The following is an 11,371-nucleotide window of genomic DNA, read 5'->3' as shown; positions in this document are numbered from 1 at the left end:
TGCAAGGTTGTAAGATGTTTTGTTGGGGAAGAACAGGGAGAATTTTATTTTATTTTCTGAATTAACAATTAATTTATCTGAATGGATGGTGCAAAGAAGATGGAGCCAGGCTCTTTTTAGTGGTGCTCAGTGGCAGGATAAGAGGCAATGGGCACAAACTGAAATACAGGAGGCTTCCTCTGAACAACAGGACACTTTTTCACTGTGAGGGTGACTGAGCACTGGCACAGGTTGCCCAGGGAATTCTGGAGTCTCCATCCCTAGAGATATTAAAAAAACATCTCAGCACAGTCCTCGGCAACTGTCTCTAGGTGGCCCTGCTGTGGAAGGGGATTTGACCAGAAGACCTCCAGAGGTTCCTTCCAATGTCAACCATTCTGTGATTCTGTGCAATTTACAGATGAAATCACAGCCTAGAACTAGAAACCAATTTCTACTGAGGGACTCATCCAAATATGAGAATGTCACAACATTGCAAATGTAATTGGTGAGCAAGGGTGCACTAAATTTTGGAAACTTGACTTGGCTCAATAAGGTTTGTTCCAGAATATTACTCATCACCACTTTGCAACAGAGGAACCAAAGTAGGAAATCTTAACAACAAGGGGTACAGAACTGTAAATATAAACCTAACAAAAAAAAAAAAAAAAAAAGAGAGAGAGAAATGTGTGAAGAGCATCAGAGTAACTAATAAGTAGAGACAAGAATGTATGAGAGATATATGTATGCACTTAATTCTAAAACTTATTTATACCACTTAAATCATAACTTTATGAAGTGGTGACCCAAATAAATTATCTCTTTCTTTCTGCCTTCCACAAGCATTCTACTTTTATTTTCCATTCCTGTCCTCCACCTTTCTCAATCTGTCTCACTGAGTGTATTTGTAAATTTTATAGAAATTTGTGCTCCTCCAGCTGAGAAATTAGCAATGTATACAAGAGAGTAAAGGGCTAAATTCCCTTAAACTACAACAGATTGAACTCTCTTGAATTTCAGGAAGTGGGTTACTAAATTTAAGAGAGTCTGTATTTCAGGTATCCTATGTGTCAACTCTGAACATAACTGCAATTGTTAGTATAAAGTCTTCAGCAAGGAGACACACTTGCTGTGACAAGTCAAGTCAATGGGATATTGCTCAGCTTTTCCTAGAAAAATACTTTGTGAGGAGAGTTACACTAATGAAAAAGAGCTTGTCATCTGTCTTCCTGTAGGTCTGAGATACATACTGGCATAACTCAGAAAAATGCCAGTTACCACTTTCTGTCCTCTGCCATTCCTGTTTTCAAGGAGTCGCTATGGGGCCAGTCCTGTGAGGCAGTCCAGACCTTACTGCCCACGCAGATGAGTGCAGGATCAAAGTGAGGACAGTAATGTGATAAAATTGCAATACACCTGCTAGAGACATACACAGATATGTTGATGCTCTGACATAAGGTTTAACACATTATACAACTTCAGGGCAAACACCACAGGTGAAGCTGTCTTCTACCACAGTCAGAAAGAAAGAAGTCTAGCAAAGGCTAATCTTTCTGCTTGTTTGTTTTTCCTCCTCTCACAGATGCTGTTGCTGTATTGTCTTAACCAGTATTAAAGAGATTATTTGGAGCTGTTCTTGGTAAATTGAAGTTACCACAAAAACATGATGACAAAAGCTCAGCAAAATCCTCTAGATACATTCACAGGCCTTTACCTCAAATAATGGTAAACATATTTCCACTGCTGGTCATTTCTGGCTTTCTCTTTGCTTCCACGGAGTTTCTTATTGCAAAGGGAAATCTGCTGTCTCCTGCTTGATCACTGTGGACAGCAACAGGATCTCACCTCATCTCCAGCATAAGGGCAGTTCACAGTGAAGCAGCAGCACATCCTTACACGTTTGGCTTGGGGCAACATGGGAAACATCAAAGAAAAAGCACCTGGAGAAATGAAGTCACCTTAGCAAACAGCTAAAGCTCCCAGCTCACATAGCACTTAAACCCACTGTCTTTTAGTTAACTGGCGTGTATCCACATCAAATAGTGATCGTGTAGCTGCATTTTTTCTTTCAGTGTAATAAGGCAGAGTATCTAAATTCAGATTGTCCATCTTCCCTACAGCTTCCTATAAGCTGCTTATTCTCCCCGTGGTCCATCAGTTGTTTCTACATAAACCCCTCTTTTCTCTGTTGCTATAATTCAGGACACTTCCACTGAAAACAAAGGGGCTACATGTTTGTTCACCAGGTGTTCACTCAGGAGGAATTTCAAGCTTCATGCATAACACTAATAATATTTATATTTTAAACGTTTACCAATATTTGTTCTATCAGAACTGCAGTAATATCAAGATTTCACATCAGAAGCCTCAGCTCTAGCATTTTCCTGGTGGCCAGTGCTGCAGCTTGTGACTGCCCTCAAGAGACTGCAACAAAAATAGTGACAGGACATTCATCTGCTTTTTCCCTGAGGCAATCTATTCACAAGGAAAGGCTGCGCTCGTTTCAGATATTAGTGTTCCATTTTCAATGCTCTCTCCTATCAAAAACAAATTTCATATTTGCTAAAAGGAAAGACATTCTATCCTAGAAACTGCAGTTCTTCAACTGGTCATGAGTTCTAGAAAGCTACTTGAGCTCCTGGTTTTCCACAGCAGCCTGCTCACTTGTCACAGTCAGACTTTCTTGGATTTTATCCATGTTGTCTTTGGAATGAATTTTTGAGAATTAAATCCCATGCTGAGTAAAGGGGAGTTTTATTCCAAGTGCCCAGTGCTGGCTGGACTCAGGCAGAGGAGCATTTAAGCCACAACTTCCATACTTCAAAAGAGTCGTTCAGACATGACAAAACCAAGTTGATACTACCAGCATATACAGTGTCCCTCATCCAGAAAGCATGCAACCCTACTCCTAATTTGGCTTTGGTAAGAGTGGCCTTCACTCTTCTGAGTAGATAAAAAAGCTCTCAATCAGAAATGTCAAGAAGACAGGGTTTTGTGCCACTGACAACGTGGCTCTTGCTTGTCTCATTTCATTTACCCCTGGTCCAGTAATACCACAGTTTTCATCTGCCACTGTAAATGAAAATCACTTCAAGCTTGTCTCAGCCTATTTCACTCTTTCTGTTACAGAAACTAAAGTCCCTAGAGCCCACGCCACTCCAGTTCTCTGATATCTCTCTAGCACCAGAGCTTGTGTAAATACCAGCTCTGTGCTCTAACAAGAATTGTAAGATTAAGTATTTCAGCCTTCTGTGTGTTACCAAAATAAGAAGATAAAAACAGGTAAGGGAAGTGATGATCAAGTAAAAATAACTCCATTCTTGTTAATAATAATAAAAAAAATGCCTCCATTAAACAACATTTTTATAATCACCTGAACAGTCAGTTCCAATAGTTCTTACTTGTACTGTTTGGAAATCTACATTTTTCTGAGCACTGTAAATAATTTTTCCTATTCTTTTACAGTAATTCTTAACTAAAATTGTGCCTTTTCAGGACCAGTGAAGCCATTTTAATCATGAATTCCCAAGCTGCTAAGTCTCCAGAAACCTGCCACTTAAGCAGTTCTCAAGCATCTACCTTTTTGCAGATATTTGTAGTAATTTTAGAGTTAAACACGGTGATTAATTTTGCACATCAGTAGTCAACAGCTCCAAGTGAGTTACATAAAGAAGGACTTTAAAAACAAACAGTATTTAATCAATTTATAATTTAAAAGCAAAAGCATCACTTTTAGAAAAGATGGATAAAGCCATCTTCAAAGAGGAACTGGAATAGAAAAGAACTACATATTGATGTTCCAAAAACCACTCAACACTCTAACATGCTGTGTTGGCAAATAGCTACAAGTTTCACTGGCTTTTTTTTTTGTCTGGGCTGATGATCTACATAGTGATATTTTTGAAAAATCCTTTACCTGTGTTTACCTGTAAAATATTTTATCTGAAAATTACTTTGCCTGCATTTTTCTCACTCCTCCCTTCAACAGCTAGAACAACTTGCCAACACACAAGAAATGCATTTAAATTGAAATTTTTAAAATCTACAAAATTTATTTTTAAAAATGTTAACTTTTGATAGTATGCTAATTACTGTAAATCAGGTAACAACTAACGTCTGGACATCTACATTCAAGGTATCAGTTTCAATAAATTAGTTTAAAAGTTACACTCAGTTAAACTATTGTCATTGTGAATATATGTCATAAATCTCTCATTTTCTCGCTTCAGATAGTCTTTTATTGACTTCAGTTCTTCCATCTTCCCAAAGTAACCTTTTCCCTATGTATTCAATGCTTTGCTATTTCCCTACACTCTACATATTAGCCTAAAAAGGTAGGTAGAAAATTGCCTAGTAGTAAAGTATGAAGCAGATGGAGCAGCAGGGTAGGAGGAGATAAAACCAGTAAATTAATACAGTCTAATAATTCAACATTAAATTTGTGATACCAGTATTTGTGATAACTGGTAGATACTATTTCATTTCAAATCAGGTTAGTGACATCAGCATATGACTAAGAAGGAACTAGAAGTAGAAAAATATCCAAATTCACTTTCAGTAATAACTATACTAAAGAAGCATCATATTTAGTCCTATACGAAGCTTTTTTGAAATTGGTTCTACACTCTTTTAATCACCTGTATCAATTAAATGTAATAATAAAACAAACTGCTATGCCTCAGTTTAAAAAATATTTCAGAAAACTTCCCTTTTTTAAAACAGGTTTACTCCTCAGTAACTCTGACCAAAAAAAAAAAAAGAAGATACAGCAACTCTGATGATTTCATAGTGCATGAAAGATTCCTGAAATAAGGAACACATAGAAACCTTTACCAATAAACATGGGAACTTTTTGCCATCACCATGCTTGTGAAGACTTTGGAAGTCATAATACTAACTACTGTAAAAATGTATTAGACCACAATCACTCATTCATGTGTAAGAATAAACATTTCTGTTTACAGATTTCTACACTTTAATTTTGTTCACTCCCATTGCCATTTCAGCATGCAATCATAAAGGCTCTGCATGCATGCATGGATACACTGAGGCCCTATCATTGTTCAACCTTATGGAGAATTCTCTTAGAAACTGATTTGTTTTTCACTCTGCTTATAGGAAGCCATATTTTTGGAGCACAGGACCGAAATCATGCTCACATCTAACATCATGTTACTCTACCTTCTAGAAATAACAATTGCTGGAAAGACTAATTAGAAGTCAAAGAGCATTGTGTCTTGTGTGGAGTAGCTTATCGGTGAATATACAAGGGCTAGTTCTGCAAGAAAAAACAAGGATACATTTCAAAAGTTCTGATATTACAAATCAATAAATTACCGTGAATTACTCTTTTTTTCTTAAAATGTTGAATGCCAGATAATATGCTTCTATTTGTCCTGCCAACCACATTAAAAGCAGCCCCATGAATCAAATACATAAAGATGAGAAAAGTTGTACAAAGAGAATGACAACTTATGTGCTTCTGAATGAAGTGTGACAAGAGAAATCTCTAAGCCCCAGTGTAGCTGTACTGATACTTTTACACCACACCACAGAAAGGGAGAAGAGCATGCAAAAGGGGATAATTTTTAAGTAGATATTTAAATTTAGTAAATAAGAATAAAATAAAATAAAATAAAATAAAATAAAATAAAATAAAATAAAATAAAATAAAATAAAATAAAATAAAATAAAATAAAATAAAATAAAATAAAATAAAAATAAAATATAACCCTATTGTGTGTATCAGTATGACCAGAGTAATTATTTCGATATTTCCACCCCCAAAATCAAGATGAAAGTCTTCCTACAAACTTCTCTATACTAAGAAGTTATCCCAGATTCAGAGATATGAGAGACCTCTCATAAGATATCACAAGGTCACACCACATGATCATCATCTGCTACAAGCTATTGGACTTTACAAAATAAAAGCAATCATCCAGGATTGACCTAAAACACAAAGTCCAGCACAATCTTTAGGAAGTCACTCAGAGGGTTAGTTGGGGAAGGAGAAGATGATGCTTTAGTTTTGCTATTTGTCTAGTCCCAATTTGCAATCACACCAAATCCCACATCAGCACAAAAAGACCAAAAATAAGTCACCCTTAACCTTTCCTTCAGAATTTAAATGGAATGGACTCCAGAGGTTTAGGATAGAGGCTGTTTCTGCTCCAGCAAACTGACTTCACTGACCTCAGTAAAAGATCTGGCACTCCAGGACTTTGCCTTTCACCTTCTACAACAGACGAATACAATATCTAAAACTTCTTGAGATTAGCACCATATCTGAGGAGTTTGTGGCTACCAGCCTTTGTTTTCAATATCCATAATGCTGTCTTAGTATTAACTTTACACTTTAGACCTTCTTCAGGAGCAGAAATTTGCTCAAAATCTTGCAAATTCAGAGAACCACAGAATCTTTGATCCCTTACCTCTGCCAGGGTTATTGATGGATGTGAAGCACATCTCAAAAAGCAGACTTCTGGAAATGCAGAACTATCTGCAGACCATTTAGGAATTGATCCTATCATGTTGGAGCATTCTGACATCGTCTTCCAAACTCAAAATGCTTTCTGCCCTTAATTTTCTTCATGTACAAACAACAGCCCAAATTGCAAAAATTCTTGGGCATTCACATCACATCGGAGATGCTTCACATCTCTGATCTTCATAATATTTCAGCAGCTACTAAAGACCATGGAAGCATTTACAGCTGATCAGAGCAGTGAGAGGAAGGGGCATCACCATATTGACAGGCTGCTACCTAAACTCTTTTAACATGGGGGACATGGGTGCCAAGGCTTCAGGTCACACTCTCCCCCAGCCATGAAACGGACAATGGCATGCCCAAAGGACACATAGCTTCTTGGTGTAATTCCTCTTTGGCCTCATCATTTCTGCCTCATAATGACTTTACTGCTTTTCACATGACAGCATGGGTTTGCATGGCAAGGTGTTGGAAGTGGGGGGGTGCTACAGGGGTGGCTTCTGTGAGAAGCCGCTAAAAGCTTCTCCCATGTCTAATACAGCCAATGCCAGATGGCTCCAAGATGGACCCACCACTGGACAAGGCTGAGCCCATCAGCAACGGTGCTAGTGCCTCTGTGATAATATATTTAAGAAGGAGAAAAAGAAAACTGCAGAACTGCAGCTGGAGAGAGGAGTGAGAATATGTGAGAGGAACAACTCTGCAGACACCAAGGTCAGTGAGGAAGGAGGGGGAGCAGGTGCTCCAGGCACCGGAGCAGAGATTCCCCTGCAGCCCCTGGTGCAGACCATGGTGGGACAGGCTGTGCCCCTGCACCCATGGAGGTTAATGGTGGAGCAGAATTCACCTGCAGCCCATGGAGGACCCCACACTGGAGCAGGTGGATGTGCTCGAAGGAGGTTGTGACCCTGTGGGAAGCCTGTGCTGGAGCAGGCTCCTGGCAGGACCTGTGGACCCATGGAGAGAGGAGCCCACACTGGAGCAGGTTTGCTGGCAGGACTTGTGACCCCGTGGGGACCCACGCTGGAACAGTCTGGTTCCTGAAGGGCAGTACCCTGTGGGAGGGACCCACGCTGGAGCAGTTTGTGAAGAACTGGGAATGACTCACATTGGAGAAGTTCACGGAGAACTGTCTCCTGTGGTAGGAACCCCACACTGGAGCAGGGGAAGAGTGTGAGGAGTCCTCCCCCTGAAGAAGAAGGAGCGGCAGCAGAGACAAAGTGTGATGAACTGACCGCAAACCCCATTCCCCATCCCCCTGGGCCACTTGGGGGGAGGAGATAGAGAAATAAGAAGTGAAGTTGTGCTCTGGAAGAAGAAAGGGATGGGGGGAAGGTGTTTTTAAGATTTGGTTTTATTTCTCATTATCCTACTCTGATTTGATTGGTAATAAATTAAAGTAATTTTTCCCCAAGTCAAATCTACTTTTCCCTGTGACAGTAATTGCTGAATGATCTCCCTGTCCTTATCTCAACCCACAAGCTTTTTGCTGTATTTTCTCTCCAATGTCCAGCTTAGTAGGGGGAGTTAATAGCAGCTTTGGTGGGTACCTGGTGTCCAGCCAGGGGCAACACACCACACAGCAACAGAAGGGAACAGCTAAGCTTAAATATGAACATGATAACTCCCTTATGAAAATGAATATTCAGAAGTAAAGCAAGATACAAAATATGCATCATGCACTCCACTGAGTTACACAGAGATAGTGCCAAGAACCTCAAAATCTATTGTCTCACTGACCAATCTCTGAAATAATTGGAAGTTTCAGAATATCATAACCTTCCATGCTCATATCCCATCTTCTATAAAAAAGATTATTCTTAGCAATGCACTTCTCTCATCCAGTCCTAAAATGTCACCCATTCAGTGGCACCATATTGAATTGTCTTTTCTGAACTGAGTGTAATGTGACCCCCAAACAGTAAAGTCCACTCCAAATTTAGTTCTTTGGAGATAACAAGCTCAAAAGCTTTCGCCACTGCAGTGATGGACAAAGGCTTCCTTCCACCAACACCTGTGGCTGAAGCACCACTGTGTAGTGAATGACTTGGGCTCTTTATTCAGTCTGAGAAAAAGGTTCCCCAAGGGAGAAGATAGCAGGTCTCACAGCATGATTAGGTCAAAATCTCATCAGGTCATTAGAAACATGAAGTTCACCAACAGTTATTCCTGCCCAACACTGGGGCATCAGAATAGCTGGACTCACTCAGGTAGCACTCCTCATGCCCTCCCTTAGCACTGTTCAGCCTGCACAGCCTAGTCACTCATTTCTACCTCACTTATATGCATTCAGACTGAAACCCTGATGTCTGAGGGGAGTGATGACCAACGTTTCTGCCTGAGCAGGACACAATTTCTATTGTCAAGATGAGCTGCCTGCCATGATATTACTGAATTCATATTAGATCTGATGCCCCGCGAGGGGTCAAATTTAAGTGGATATACATAATATATTCCCCCACTTTCCAGAAACTCAGGTCTTATGCGTATGGGATGTGCAGTGTGCACTTCTCACTTCCTAGATGTAGCCCCTTCTAGAAGATGAGGTAACTCTCAGCAATGAAAATAATTTTTTGTAGCACATCATTATTCATGCTATAAATCTATTGCATATACAAAAAGCTCTGAGATTCAGCTACTACAATTCAGTCACCTTCTAGTTAGAAGGCTGCAGTTGTTCCAAGCAAAGCATAAACGGCACTCAGTGTACAATTGTAGGACAAGGTTAATAAAATGGAATCAAAATTTAATGTGGGGGATGAGATGAATAAGTAGAAAAGCAAAGCAAAAAAAGGGGAAAAAAATCATACAACTGCTGTTTATACTCAGAACTTGTTTTCAACTTTGACAGCAATCAACCCAGTTCCACTGAGTACCTGAGAACATTCCTGAACATCAGGAAAATTATTAAGTGCAGAATATTTACAAATAACATAATTTGAACTTTACACCTAGTTGAAAAAAATCTGCGTGGTTTAATTCCAGTATTCTTGTAATTTTGTTTCTATCAATGAACAGAGGATTTATTTAACTAACCAATAAAAAAAATTAGAAATTCATAACACTCCACCAAACTTTATAATATACCCTGCACTAGTGACCAGGGATAAGCATGTGAAAGCTGATCAGATCACAGGCTACAATGGTGCAGATACAGAACAAAACAACAACGATTCAGTGAGAAGCTCCAGCAGTAACTTGCTAATTTTGTCTCTCAAGAGGTCAGGAAGAAGATTATTTGCTGTACTGTCTTCTGAACTAAACCACCACCCTCCCAAAGTTTCAAAAATGAATGATCAGTGTATACAGCAGGAATGTTACTGCTTGCTGGAAAGAGAACTGACTAACAACGAAGAACTGAAGGAGTGAAACAGTATTGATTCAGGTCCACAGGACAAAAAGTCTCATTAATCCTCCTTAGGTCACAGGTATCCAGGGAACTGGGTCCAACAGAATTTATTTCATCTCCAGCTAGTGAAATTCACACAAATATACACAGCTACTGTTTTCATTTGTTTTGACCTAGCAAACCAGGATATATTGGAAGAGAAACAAGAAGCAGAAGCTGATGAGAAATGTGACCTCATTACAATGGGCACAAAATTCTATCCTCAAACCCATTAACTAGAGCTGTATGAAATGTTTTTGATAAAATTTTATTAAATGCTCTAGTTGACCTCAACATGCTGGGGTTTTTTTGTAAAATACACATGGTTTTCCTACTGTCCTGGTTAATAAACCAAAAAATGCCCAGGATAATACTTTAATGAAATACGTTGAATTTAATAGCACTTGACATATTCCTTCAAGATTTATTTCAATTATTTTTTCAAAGATTTGAAAGCTGTATGCTTTGTTTTATTGAAATTATTGAACAACTCAAAATTTTTCACCTCGTTTTTTTCATCACTGCAAAATTAACTGAAAACCCACATATTAACAAAGTTCTTACCTCAGTGCCTGTGATTCTCACAGGTTACCCATTATATTCCATATGGTTTTACACTCTGTGAATGACTAGATATTTGCAATTTGATTACTTGAAGTCTCTTCCCTCCCTGCAAGGCAGGGCTTGCAGTAGCAGTGGACTGCTGTTCATTACTGTCATTGCTCTAGTGCGGATGGAACCATTGCCAATGTGCGAGTGGTCCGTGACTCTCGAATTCATTTCCCTATCAGTGGGCCAGCAACCCAACTGATTAGCCTCTTAGCAAGTTTGGGAGACTTAGAGATGCATTTTGATTGCTCTCCTTTTCCTCCAGACATTTATAGACTAGACAGGTTAAACAAGATGAGCTGCTGCTCATTCCGTCAAAATAGCTAATGTGATCAATTATGTATAGTACTATGAAAAACTAAAGTAAATTACAAACATTTCCATAATATTGCATAGTCATAAAGATAGTAAAAATACCCAGAATTATTGCTAGGCACTTTAAATATAAAATACAAAATAAACGTTCATTTTCCCATTCAGTAAAGCTATTAATGCTTGTTATGATAATTCAGCTAATGAATTGGTCTGCATTTATACAAATAATTTTATTTATTTCAAGGCAGAAGTTTGCATCATCTACATTTGAGATAAAAAGTAGGCTTTGTACAGAAGCTATGGCTCATATGCTCTCTATATTGTATTATGCTAAAAGTTATAAACTCAAAGGACTGGACAAAGAAGAAGGTCTGGTCTAGAAGGGCCCCATTTCTTTCCATTTTCTCTTCTTCAGGTAAGACATCCCACTAAAGTATGTTTATTTCTCCCTCGCCTCATTGTTTCTTCTCCTCATTCCATTTTTCTTCTTGCAATCAATTTATAATGTAAAGTTTACTGGGGAAATTGCATATTCCTGTTCTGGTAGTTATCAGTTTCAAAATTGCTTTATAAACCTTGCAGAATGGGAG

Source organism: Strix aluco, chromosome 1 (assembly GCF_031877795.1).
Source record: "Strix aluco isolate bStrAlu1 chromosome 1, bStrAlu1.hap1, whole genome shotgun sequence".
In the NCBI taxonomy this organism is placed as follows: Eukaryota; Metazoa; Chordata; class Aves; order Strigiformes; family Strigidae; genus Strix; species Strix aluco.
This window is presented reverse-complemented; position numbering follows the sequence as displayed.